We start from the raw sequence: 14,308 nt of genomic DNA on the forward strand, positions 1-14,308 counted from the left end.
AGCAATCCGGGCAGGGCTTTGCCATTACCGCTGCACGTTCACAGCCTTAAAGCCAACGAACCCAGTTGCTTCCTGGGACTCAAACGCAGTTGAAGACTAGGATAGCATTCATTGCCCTTTCACAGATGTTACAACGAAGGTGAGTGCACAATGAATCGTGAAATACGTAACAGTGTGGCAGCCTTCCTTTAACACATGCTTCTTCGCTCCTTGGGCATAGCTAAGCTTACTAAGGGAGAAATTTGGACTTTTACTTGAGCCCAGGGGTGCCAGTTCTTTGCCGCCAAGCTCCAGTGTGCTCCTGGAAGAACTCCCAGCAAGGAACCGAGACCAGCATGCCTCAAACGATTACACTCAAGTTCTTTCGTGATGCCGTCAGGCAACAAAGAAAAGATGGGCAGCAGGAGTGATTTTCAGGCAGCTTTCAAACCGCACCTGTCTCGCCTACCACGGACGAAATGAAGGTTTTGCCAGGGTTGCCCGGTTTCAAACTTGAGCTCATAAGGTTATCCTCAGTAGTTTCTGACTACCTCAAGGAAACACACGGGACCCACAGGGCTCTTTCCTGGAGACCTTTGGGCACAGGGACCTCTGCATAGGATGAAATGGGTAAGTATTTCAGTACCTTAGGTAGGCCTCGGTGAGCATGGCTGTTGCACATACTTAACAGTGTGAAGTGTGAAAAATGTACTAGTCTTCAGGCTGGATGCAAAGGTTAGCTTTCGCCTCTGTGAGATTGCTATCCTGTGTCCCAGACTGAATCACAAGCACGTTGTGCAGTAACAGTGCAGTTCTGTTTCAGTCACTGAGGACGATCCACTTGCAAAGAGAATCTGCCAGGCGCTGCTTTCGCGAGGCCTTTTGACGACTGGAACACTCTGCCTAGGCATCCCAGAAAGGAGTACGTTGCCCTTGCTATGAATGTGAAGAGTGCTCCCGGGGACCTACTTCGCCTAGGCTTCCTCAGAAGCCAGCGACCGCTCTTCTGGCACACAGTGGTCATCATGAGAGATTGGTGCATGATACACTGCCCTATGTGTCCCCAGGGGCATAGCAGAGTTAAGGCACTCCTTTTCAGAGTATGGCTTCGTTGCTACCACTGCACACTCAACTCTACTGATGTGAAACACTGGACCTTACCCCGAGGACTTAGGTCACCTTTCATTTGTATTGATCTGATTCTGGAGTGCCGTGGGATGAGTTTCTAGAAAGCAATTGCCAGCACATTATTGCCATTGAGAGATCGCAGCCTTGGCCCAAAGCCACATTCCTGCAGTGAAGAGAAGATGAGCCACTAAGGCTGTTTAGGCAGCCTGAAGCCCAAGCAAGTGACTTCCATTCCAGGAGAATAAAAGGCTCCCATCGGTGTCCCACTTTCAAGCTTGATGACACAGCATATTATCTGAAGATTAAGCCTAGCTATGTAGTACTAGGGAAAGACTGCCTCCTTCTGCTAAGCAATGTTTTCACGTGGGGAGTGCTGTACGTGCAGAAGAGCATTCCCCTGCTGGGCAAAAGTTAGGCCTTGGTGAATCTGGATGATCCCAGAAGTCCAGCATTGTCACAGAAAAAGCTGTCCGTTGTTTTCAGGCTGGAACTAAACATCTAGCATCCGACTGCCGTAGGGAGACGTATTTGGGAGCCCACAGGTTTCACTGGTGAGGCACAGTGGTGTTTCTCCGAAGAATCCAAATGCCTCCCTGGCTACGCCAGCATGGAATGTAAGGCTGCTTGGAACGGCGTTCCTGAGGCCGTTTGAATGCTGTACAAACGAGAGCTGTCGAGCGATCCGGGCAGATCTTTGCCATTACCGCTGCACGATCACAGCCTGTAAGCCAACGAACCCAGTTGCTTCCTGGGACTCAAACGCAGCTGAAGACTAGGATAGCATTCAGTGCCCTTTCACAGATGTTACAACGAAGGTGAGTGCACAATGAATCGTGAAATACGTAACAGTGTGGCAGCCTTCCTTTAACACATGCTTCTTCGCTCCTAGGGCATAGCTAAGCTTACTAAGGGAGAAATTTGGACTTTTACTTGAGCCCAGGGGTGCCAGTTCTTTGCCGCCAAGCTCCAGTGTGCTCCTGGAGGAACTCCCAGCAAGGAACCGAGACCAGCATGCCTCATACGATTACACTCAAGTTCTTTCGTGATGCCGTCAGGCAACAAAGAAAAGATGGGCAGCAGGAGTGATTTTCAGGCAGCTTTCAAACCGCACCTGTCTCGCCTACCACGGACGAAATGAAGGTTTTGCCAGGGTTGCCCGGTTTCAAACTTGAGCTCATAAGGTTATCCTCAGTAGTTTCTGACTACCTCAAGGAAACACACGGGACCCACAGGGCTCTTCCCTGGAGACCCTTTGGGCACAGGGACCTCTGCATAGGATGAAATGGGTAAGTATTTCAGTACCTTGGGTAGGCTTCGAGGACCATGGCTGTTGCACATACAACAGTGGAAGTGTGAAAAATATACTGGTCTTCAGGCTGGATGCAAAAGTTAGCTTTCGCCTCTGTGAGAGTGCCATCCTGTGTCCCAGACTGAATCACAAGCACGTTGTGCAGTAACAGTGCAGTTCTGTTTCAGTCACTGAGGACGATCCACTTGCAAAGAGAATCTGCCAGGCGCTGCTTTCGCGAGGCCTTTTGACGACTGGAACACTCTGCCTAGGCATCCCAGAAAGGAGTACGTTGCCCTTGCTATGAATGTGAAGAGTGCTCCCGGGGACCTACTTTGCCTAGGCTTCCTCAGAAGCCAGCGACCGCTCTTGTAGCACACAGTGGTCATCATGAGAGATTGGTGCACGATACACTGCCCTATGTGTTCCCAGGGGCATAGCAGAGTTAAGGCACTCCTTTTCAGAGTATGGCTTCGTGGCTACCCCTGCACACTCAACTCTGCTGATGTGAAACACTGGACTTTACCTGGTAGACTTAGGTCACCTTTCATTTGTATGGAGCTGAATCTGCAGTGCCGTGGGATGAGTTTCTAGAAAGCAATTGCCAGCACATTATTGCCGTTGAGAGAACGCAGCCTTGGTCCAAAGCCACATTCCTGCAGTGAAGAGAAGATGAGCCGCTAAGGCTGTTCAGGCAGCCTTGAAGCCCAAAGCAAGTGGCTTCCATTCCAGGAGAATGCGAACGTTCCCATCGGTGTTCCACTTCAAGCTTGATGACACAGCATGTTTATCTGAAGCTTCTGCCTACCTCTCAACTACCAGGGAAATACTGTCTCCTTCTGCTAAGAAATGTTTTCACGTGGGGAGTGATGTACGTGCAGAAGAGCATTCCCCCGCCGGGCAAAAGTTAGGCCTTGGTGAATCTGGATGGTCCCAGAAGTCCAGCATTGTCACAGAAAAAGCTGTCCGTTGTTTTCAGGCTGGAACTAAACATGTAGCTTCCGACTGCCTTAGGGAGACGTATTTGGGAGCCCACAGGTTTCACTTGTGAGGCACAGAGGTGTTTCTCCGAAGAATCCAAATGCCTCCCTGGCTACGCCAGCATGGAATGTAAGGCTGCTTGGAACGGCGTTCCTGAGGCCGTTTGAATGCTGTACGAACGAGAGTTGTGGAGCAATCCGGGCAGGGCTTTGCCATTACCGCTGCACGTTCACAGCCTTAAAGCCAACGAACCCAGTTGCTTCCTGGGACTCAAACACAGCAGAAGATTTGGACGGCATTCAGTGCCCTTTCACAGATGTTACAACGAAGGTGAGTGCACAATGAGTCGTGAAATACCAAACAGTGTTGCAGCCTTCCTCTATCACATGCTTCTTCGCTTCTAGGGCATAGCTAAGCTGACTATGGGAGAAATCTGGACTTTTACTTGAGCACAGGGGTGCCAGTTCTTTGCCGCCAAGCTCCAGTGTGCTCCTGGAGGAGCTCCCAGCAAGGAACCGAGACCAGCATGCCTCAAACGATTACACTCAAGTTCTTTCGTGATGTCGTCAGGCAGCAAAGAGAAGATGGGCAGCAGGAGTGATCTTCTGGCAGCTTTCAAACCGCACCTGTCTCGCCTACCACGGACGAAATGAAGGTTTTGCCAGGGTTGCCCGGTTTCAAACTTGAGCTCATAAGGTTATCCTCAGTAGTTTCTGACTACCTCAAGGAAACGCACGGGACCCACAGGGCTCTTCCCTGGAGACCCTTTGGGCACAGGGGCCTCTGCATTGGATGAAATGGGTAAGTATTTCAGTACCTTAGGTAGGCCTCGGTGAGCATGGCTGTTGCACATACTTAACAGTGTGAAGTGTGAAAAATGTACTAGTCTTCAGGCTGGATGCAAAGGTTAGCTTTCGCCTCTGTGAGATTGCTATCCTGTGTCCCAGACTGAATCACAAGCACGTTGTGCAGTAACAGTGCAGTTCTGTTTCAGTCACTGAGGACGATCCACTTGCAAAGAGAATCTGCCAGGCGCTGCTTTCGCGAGGCCTTTTGACGACTGGAACACTCTGCCTAGGCATCCCAGAAAGGAGTACGTTGCCCTTGCTATGAATGTGAAGAGTGCTCCCGGGGACCTACTTCGCCTAGGCTTCCTCAGAAGCCAGCGACCGCTCTTCTGGCACACAGTGGTCATCATGAGAGATTGGTGCACGATACACTGCCCTATGTGTCCCCAGGGGCATAGCAGAGTTAAGGCACTCCTTTTCAGAGTATGGCTTCGTTGCTACCACTGCACACTCAACTCTACTGATGTGAAACACTGGACCTTACCCCGAGGACTTAGGTCACCTTTCATTTGTATTGATCTGATTCTGGAGTGCCGTGGGATGAGTTTCTAGAAAGCAATTGCCAGCACATTATTGCCATTGAGAGATCGCAGCCTTGGCCCAAAGCCACATTCCTGCAGTGAAGAGAAGATGAGCCACTAAGGCTGTTTAGGCAGCCTGAAGCCCAAGCAAGTGACTTCCATTCCAGGAGAATAAAAGGCTCCCATCGGTGTCCCACTTTCAAGCTTGATGACACAGCATATTATCTGAAGATTAAGCCTAGCTATGTAGTACTAGGGAAAGACTGCCTCCTTCTGCTAAGCAATGTTTTCACGTGGGGAGTGCTGTACGTGCAGAAGAGCATTCCCCTGCTGGGCAAAAGTTAGGCCTTGGTGAATCTGGATGATCCCAGAAGTCCAGCATTGTCACAGAAAAAGCTGTCCGTTGTTTTCAGGCTGGAACTAAACATCTAGCATCCGACTGCCGTAGGGAGACGTATTTGGGAGCCCACAGGTTTCACTGGTGAGGCACAGTGGTGTTTCTCCGAAGAATCCAAATGCCTCCCTGGCTACGCCAGCATGGAATGTAAGGCTGCTTGGAACGGCGTTCCTGAGGCCGTTTGAATGCTGTACAAACGAGAGCTGTCGAGCGATCCGGGCAGATCTTTGCCATTACCGCTGCACGATCACAGCCTGTAAGCCAACGAACCCAGTTGCTTCCTGGGACTCAAACGCAGCTGAAGACTAGGATAGCATTCAGTGCCCTTTCACAGATGTTACAACGAAGGTGAGTGCACAATGAATCGTGAAATACGTAACAGTGTGGCAGCCTTCCTTTAACACATGCTTCTTCGCTCCTAGGGCATAGCTAAGCTTACTAAGGGAGAAATTTGGACTTTTACTTGAGCCCAGGAGTGCCAGTTCTTTGCCGCCAAGCTCCAGTGTGCTCCTGGAGGAACTCCCAGCAAGGAACCGAGACCAGCATGCCTCATACGATTACACTCAAGTTCTTTCGTGATGCCGTCAGGCAACAAAGAAAAGATGGGCAGCAGGAGTGATTTTCAGGCAGCTTTCAAACCGCACCTGTCTCGCCTACCACGGACGAAATGAAGGTTTTGCCAGGGTTGCCCGGTTTCAAACTTGAGCTCATAAGGTTATCCTCAGTAGTTTCTGACTACCTCAAGGAAACACACGGGACCCACAGGGCTCTTCCCTGGAGACCCTTTGGGCACAGGGACCTCTGCATAGGATGAAATGGGTAAGTATTTCAGTACCTTGGGTAGGCTTCGAGGACCATGGCTGTTGCACATACAACAGTGGAAGTGTGAAAAATATACTGGTCTTCAGGCTGGATGCAAAAGTTAGCTTTCGCCTCTGTGAGAGTGCCATCCTGTGTCCCAGACTGAATCACAAGCACGTTGTGCTGTAACAGTGCAGTTCTGTTTCAGTCACTGAGGACGATCCACTTGCAAAGAGAATCTGCCAGGCGCTGCTTTCGAGAGGCCTTTTGACGACTGGAACACTCTGCCTAGGCATCCCAGAAAGGAGTACGTTGCCCTTGCTATGAATGTGAAGAGTGCTCCCGGGGACCTACTTCGCCTAGGCTTCCTCAGAAGCCAGCGACCGCTCTTGTAGCACACAGTGGTCATCATGAGAGATTGGTGCACGATACACTGCCCTATGTGTTCCCAGGGGCATAGCAGAGTTAAGGCACTCCTTTTCAGAGTATGGCTTCGTGGCTACCCCTGCACACTCAACTCTGCTGATGTGAAACACTGGACTTTACCTGGTAGACTTAGGTCACCTTTCATTTGTATGGAGCTGAATCTGCAGTGCCGTGGGATGAGTTTCTAGAAAGCAATTGCCAGCACATTATTGCCATTGAGAGAACGCAGCCTTGGTCCAAAGCCACATTCCTGCAGTGAAGGGAAGATGAGCCGCTAAGGCTGTTCAGGCAGCCTTGAAGCCCAAAGCAAGTGGCTTCCATTCCAGGAGAATGCGAACGTTCCCATCGGTGTTCCACTTCAAGCTTGATGACACAGCATGTTTATCTGAAGCTTCTGCCTACCTCTCAACTACCAGGGAAATACTGCCTCCTTCTGCTAAGAAATGTTTTCACGTGGGGAGTGATGTACGTGCAGAAGAGCATTCCCCCGCCGGGCAAAAGTTAGGCCTTGGTGAATCTGGATGGTCTCAGAAGTCCAGCATTGTCACAGAAAAAGCTGTCCGTTGTTTTCAGGCTGGAACTAAACATGTAGCTTCCGACTGCCTTAGGGAGACGTATTTGGGAGCCCACAGGTTTCACTTGTGAGGCACAGAGGTGTTTCTCCGAAGAATCCAAATGCCTCCCTGGCTACGCCAGCATGGAATGTAAGGCTGCTTGGAACGGCGTTCCTGAGGCCGTTTGAATGCTGTACGAACGAGAGTTGTGGAGCAATCCGGGCAGGGCTTTGCCATTACCGCTGCACGTTCACAGCCTTAAAGCCAACGAACCCAGTTGCTTCCTGGGACTCAAACACAGCAGAAGATTTGGACGGCATTCAGTGCCCTTTCACAGATGTTACAACGAAGGTGAGTGCACAATGAGTCGTGAAATACCAAACAGTGTTGCAGCCTTCCTCTATCACATGCTTCTTCGCTTCTAGGGCATAGCTAAGCTGACTATGGGAGAAATCTGGACTTTTACTTGAGCACAGGGGTGCCAGTTCTTTGCCGTCAAGCTCCAGTGTGCTCCTGGAGGAGCTCCCAGCAAGGAACCGAGACCAGCATGCCTCAAACGATTACACTCAAGTTCTTTCGTGATGTCGTCAGGCAGCAAAGAGAAGATGGGCAGCAGGAGTGATCTTCTGGCAGCTTTCAAACCGCACCTGTCTTGCCTACCACGGACGAAATGAAGGTTTTGCCAGGGTTGCCCGGTTTCAAACTTGAGCTCATAAGGTTATCCTCAGTAGTTTCTGACTACCTCAAGGAAACGCACGGGACCCACAGGGCTCTTCCCTGGAGACCCTTTGGGCACAGGGGCCTCTGCATTGGATGAAATGGGTAAGTATTTCAGTACCTTAGGTAGGCCTCGGTGAGCATGGCTGTTGCACATACTTAACAGTGTGAAGTGTGAAAAATGTACTGGTCTTCAGGCTGGATGCAAAGGTTAGCTTTCGCCTCTGTGAGATTGCTATCCTGTGTCCCAGACTGAATCACAAGCACGTTGTGCAGTAACAGTGCAGTTCTGTTTCAGTCACTGAGGACGATCCACTTGCAAAGAGAATCTGCCAGGTGCTGCTTTCGCGAGGCCTTTTGACGACTGGAACACTCTGCCTAGGCATCCCAGAAAGGAGTACGTTGCCCTTGCTATGAATGTGAAGAGTGCTCCCGGGGACCTACTTCGCCTAGGCTTCCTCAGAAGCCAGCGACCGCTCTTCTGGCACACAGTGGTCATCATGAGAGATTGGTGCACGATACACTGCCCTATGTGTCTCCAGGGGCATAGCAGAGTTAAGGCACTCCTTTTCAGAGTATGGCTTCGTTGCTACCACTGCACACTCAACTCTACTGATGTGAAACACTGGACCTTACCCCGAGGACTTAGGTCACCTTTCATTTGTATTGATCTGATTCTGGAGTGCCGTGGGATGAGTTTCTAGAAAGCAATTGCCAGCACATTATTGCCATTGAGAGATCGCAGCCTTGGCCCAAAGCCACATTCCTGCAGTGAAGAGAAGATGAGCCACTAAGGCTGTTTAGGCAGCCTGAAGCCCAAGCAAGTGACTTCCATTCCAGGAGAATAAAAGGCTCCCATCGGTGTCCCACTTTCAAGCTTGATGACACAGCATATTATCTGAAGATTAAGCCTAGCTATGTAGTACTAGGGAAAGACTGCCTCCTTCTGCTAAGAAAGGTTTTCACGTGGGGAGTGCTGTACGTGCAGAAGAGCATTCCCCTGCTGGGCAAAAGTTAGGCCTTGGTGAATCTGGATGATCCCAGAAGTCCAGCATTGTCACAGAAAAAGCTGTCCGTTGTTTTCAGGCTGGAACTAAACATCTAGCATCCGACTGCCGTAGGGAGACGTATTTGGGAGCCCACAGGTTTCACTGGTGAGGCACAGTGGTGTTTCTCCGAAGAATCCAAATGCCTCCCTGGCTACGCCAGCATGGAATGTAAGGCTGCTTGGAACGGCGTTCCTGAGGCCGTTTGAATGCTGTACAAACGAGAGCTGTCGAGCGATCCGGGCAGATCTTTGCCATTACCGCTGCACGATCACAGCCTGTAAGCCAACGAACCCAGTTGCTTCCTGGGACTCAAACGCAGCTGAAGACTAGGATAGCATTCAGTGCCCTTTCACAGATGTTACAACGAAGGTGAGTGCACAATGAATCGTGAAATACGTAACAGTGTGGCAGCCTTCCTTTAACACATGCTTCTTCGCTCCTAGGGCATAGCTCAGCTTACTAAGGGAGAAATTTGGACTTTTACTTGAGCCCAGGGGTGCCAGTTCTTTGCCGCCAAGCTCCAGTGTGCTCCTGGAGGAACTCCCAGCAAGGAACCGAGACCAGCATGCCTCATACGATTACACTCAAGTTCTTTCGTGATGCCGTCAGGCAACAAAGAAAAGATGGGCAGCAGGAGTGATTTTCAGGCAGCTTTCAAACCGCACCTGTCTCGCCTACCACGGACGAAATGAAGGTTTTGCCAGGGTTGCCCGGTTTCAAACTTGAGCTCATAAGGTTATCCTCAGTAGTTTCTGACTACCTCAAGGAAACACACGGGACCCACAGGGCTCTTCCCTGGAGACCCTTTGGGCACAGGGACCTCTGCATAGGATGAAATGGGTAAGTATTTCAGTACCTTGGGTAGGCTTCGAGGACCATGGCTGTTGCACATACAACAGTGGAAGTGTGAAAAATATACTGGTCTTCAGGCTGGATGCAAAAGTTAGCTTTCGCCTCTGTGAGAGTGCCATCCTGTGTCCCAGACTGAATCACAAGCACGTTGTGCAGTAACAGTGCAGTTCTGTTTCAGTCACTGAGGACGATCCACTTGCAAAGAGAATCTGCCAGGCGCTGCTTTCGCGAGGCCTTTTGACGACTGGAACACTCTGCCTAGGCATCCCAGAAAGGAGTACGTTGCCCTTGCTATGAATGTGAAGACTGCTCCCGGGGACCTACTTCGCCTAGGCTTCCTCAGAAGCCAGCGACCGCTCTTGTAGCACACAGTGGTCATCATGAGAGATTGGTGCACGATACACTGCCCTATGTGTTCCCAGGGGCATAGCAGAGTTAAGGCACTCCTTTTCAGAGTATGGCTTCGTGGCTACCCCTGCACACTCAACTCTGCTGATGTGAAACACTGGACTTTACCTGGTAGACTTAGGTCACCTTTCATTTGTATGGAGCTGAATCTGCAGTGCCGTGGGATGAGTTTCTAGAAAGCAATTGCCAGCACATTATTGCCGTTGAGAGAACGCAGCCTTGGTCCAAAGCCACATTCCTGCAGTGAAGAGAAGATGAGCCGCTAAGGCTGTTCAGGCAGCCTTGAAGCCCAAAGCAAGTGGCTTCCATTCCAGGAGAATGCGAACGTTCCCATCGGTGTTCCACTTCAAGCTTGATGACACAGCATGTTTATCTGAAGCTTCTGCCTACCTCTCAACTACCAGGGAAATACTGCCTCCTTCTGCTAAGAAATGTTTTCACGTGGGGAGTGATGTACGTGCAGAAGAGCATTCCCCCGCCGGGCAAAAGTTAGGCCTTGGTGAATCTGGATGGTCCCAGAAGTCCAGCATTGTCACAGAAAAAGCTGTCCGTTGTTTTCAGGCTGGAACTAAACATGTAGCTTCCGACTGCCTTAGGGAGACGTATTTGGGGGCCCACAGGTTTCACTTGTGAGGCACAGAGGTGTTTCTCCGAAGAATCCAAATGCCTCCCTGGCTACGCCAGCATGGAATGTAAGGCTGCTTGGAACGGCGTTCCTGAGGCCGTTTGAATGCTGTACGAACGAGAGTTGTGGAGCAATCCGGGCAGGGCTTTGCCATTACCGCTGCACGTTCACAGCCTTAAAGCCAACGAACCCAGTTGCTTCCTGGGACTCAAACACAGCAGAAGATTTGGACGGCATTCAGTGCCCTTTCACAGATGTTACAACGAAGGTGAGTGCACAATGAGTCGTGAAATACCAAACAGTGTTGCAGCCTTCCTCTATCACATGCTTCTTCGCTTCTAGGGCATAGCTAAGCTGACTATGGGAGAAATCTGGACTTTTACTTGAGCACAGGGGTGCCAGTTCTTTGCCGGCAAGCTCCAGTGTGCTCCTGGAGGAGCTCCCAGCAAGGAACCGAGACCAGCATGCCTCAAACGATTACACTCAAGTTCTTTCGTGATGTCGTCAGGCAGCAAAGAGAAGATGGGCAGCAGGAGTGATCTTCTGGCAGCTTTCAAACCGCACCTGTCTCGCCTACCACGGACGAAATGAAGGTTTTGCCAGGGTTGCCCGGTTTCAAACTTGAGCTCATAAGGTTATCCTCAGTAGTTTCTGACTACCTCAAGGAAACGCACGGGACCCACAGGGCTCTTCCCTGGAGACCCTTTGGGCACAGGGGCCTCTGCATTGGATGAAATGGGTAAGTATTTCAGTACCTTAGGTAGGCCTCGGTGAGCATGGCTGTTGCACATACTTAACAGTGTGAAGTGTGAAAAATGTACTGGTCTTCAGGCTGGATGCAAAGGTTAGCTTTCGCCTCTGTGAGATTGCTATCCTGTGTCCCAGACTGAATCACAAGCACGTTGTGCAGTAACAGTGCAGTTCTGTTTCAGTCACTGAGGACGATCCACTTGCAAAGAGAATCTGCCAGGCGCTGCTTTCGCGAGGCCTTTTGACGACTGGAACACTCTGCCTAGGCATCCCAGAAAGGAGTACGTTGCCCTTGCTATGAATGTGAAGAGTGCTCCCGGGGACCTACTTCGCCTAGGCTTCCTCAGAAGCCAGCGACCGCTCTTCTGGCACACAGTGGTCATCATGAGAGATTGGTGCATGATACACTGCCCTATGTGTCCCCAGGGGCATAGCAGAGTTAAGGCACTCCTTTTCAGAGTATGGCTTCGTTGCTACCACTGCACACTCAACTCTACTGATGTGAAACACTGGACCTTACCCCGAGGACTTAGGTCACCTTTCATTTGTATTGATCTGATTCTGGAGTGCCGTGGGATGAGTTTCTAGAAAGCAATTGCCAGCACATTATTGCCATTGAGAGATCGCAGCCTTGGCCCAAAGCCACATTCCTGCAGTGAAGAGAAGATGAGCCACTAAGGCTGTTTAGGCAGCCTGAAGCCCAAGCAAGTGACTTCCATTCCAGGAGAATAAAAGGCTCCCATCGGTGTCCCACTTTCAAGCTTGATGACACAGCATATTATCTGAAGATTAAGCCTAGCTATGTAGTACTAGGGAAAGACTGCCTCCTTCTGCTAAGCAATGTTTTCACGTGGGGAGTGCTGTACGTGCAGAAGAGCATTCCCCTGCTGGGCAAAAGTTAGGCCTTGGTGAATCTGGATGATCCCAGAAGTCCAGCATTGTCACAGAAAAAGCTGTCCGTTGTTTTCAGGCTGGAACTAAACATCTAGCATCCGACTGCCGTAGGGAGACGTATTTGGGAGCCCACAGGTTTCACTGGTGAGGCACAGTGGTGTTTCTCCGAAGAATCCAAATGCCTCCCTGGCTACGCCAGCATGGAATGTAAGGCTGCTTGGAACGGCGTTCCTGAGGCCGTTTGAATGCTGTACAAACGAGAGCTGTCGAGCGATCCGGGCAGATCTTTGCCATTACCGCTGCACGATCACAGCCTGTAAGCCAACGAACCCAGTTGCTTCCTGGGACTCAAACGCAGCTGAAGACTAGGATAGCATTCAGTGCCCTTTCACAGATGTTACAACGAAGGTGAGTGCACAATGAATCGTGAAATACGTAACAGTGTGGCAGCCTTCCTTTAACACATGCTTCTTCGCTCCTAGGGCATAGCTAAGCTTACTAAGGGAGAAATTTGGACTTTTACTTGAGCACAGGGGTGCCAGTTCTTTGCCGCCAAGCTCCAGTGTGCTCCTGGAGGAACTCCCAGGAAGGAACCGAGACCAGCATGCCTCATACGATTACACTCAAGTTCTTTCGTGATGCCGTCAGGCAACAAAGAAAAGATGGGCAGCAGGAGTGATTTTCAGGCAGCTTTCAAACCGCACCTGTCTCGCCTACCACGGACGAAATGAAGGTTTTGCCAGGGTTGCCCGGTTTCAAACTTGAGCTCATAAGGTTATCCTCAGTAGTTTCTGACTACCTCAAGGAAACACACGGGACCCACAGGGCTCTTTCCTGGAGACCTTTGGGCACAGGGACCTCTGCATAGGATGAAATGGGTAAGTATTTCAGTACCTTGGGTAGGCTTCGAGGACCATGGCTGTTGCACATACAACAGTGGAAGTGTGAAAAATATACTGGTCTTCAGGCTGGATGCAAAAGTTAGCTTTCGCCTCTGTGAGAGTGCCATCCTGTGTCCCAGACTGAATCACAAGCACATTGTGCAGTAACAGTGCAGTTCTGTTTCAGTCACTGAGGACGATCCACTTGCAAAGAGAATCTGCCAGGCGCTGCTTTCGCGAGGCCTTTTGACGACTGGAACACTCTGCCTAGGCATCCCAGAAAGGAGTACGTTGCCCTTGCTATGAATGTGAAGAGTGCTCCCGGGGACCTACTTTGCCTAGGCTTCCTCAGAAGCCAGCGACCGCTCTTGTAGCACACAGTGGTCATCATGAGAGATTGGTGCACGATACACTGCCCTATGTGTTCCCAGGGGCATAGCAGAGTTAAGGCACTCCTTTTCAGAGTATGGCTTCGTGGCTACCCCTGCACACTCAACTCTGCTGATGTGAAACACTGGACTTTACCTGGTAGACTTAGGTCACCTTTCATTTGTATGGAGCTGAATCTGCAGTGCCGTGGGATGAGTTTCTAGAAAGCAATTGCCAGCACATTATTGCCGTTGAGAGAACGCAGCCTTGGTCCAAAGCCACATTCCTGCAGTGAAGAGAAGATGAGCCGCTAAGGCTGTTCAGGCAGCCTTGAAGCCCAAAGCAAGTGGCTTCCATTCCAGGAGAATGCGAACGTTCCCATCGGTGTTCCACTTCAAGCTTGATGACACAGCATGTTTATCTGAAGCTTCTGCCTACCTCTCAACTACCAGGGAAATACTGCCTCCTTCTGCTAAGAAAGGTTTTCACGTGGGGAGTGCTGTACGTGCAGAAGAGCATTCCCCCGCCGGGCAAAAGTTAGGCCTTGGTGAATCTGGATGGTCCCAGAAGTCCAGCATTGTCACAGAAAAAGCTGTCCGTTGTTTTCAGGCTGGAACTAAACATGTAGCTTCCGACTGCCTTAGGGAGACGTATTTGGGAGCCCACAGGTTTCACTTGTGAGGCACAGAGGTGTTTCTCCGAAGAATCCAAATGCCTCCCTGGCTACGCCAGCATGGAATGTAAGGCTGCTTGGAACGGCGTTCCTGAGGCCGTTTGAATGCTGTACGAACGAGAGTTGTGGAGCAATCCGGGCAGGGCTTTGCCATTACCGCTGCACGT

This window comes from Balaenoptera borealis (assembly GCF_965194805.1).
Source record: "Balaenoptera borealis genome assembly, chromosome: 16".
Taxonomy (NCBI): Eukaryota; Metazoa; Chordata; class Mammalia; order Artiodactyla; family Balaenopteridae; genus Balaenoptera; species Balaenoptera borealis.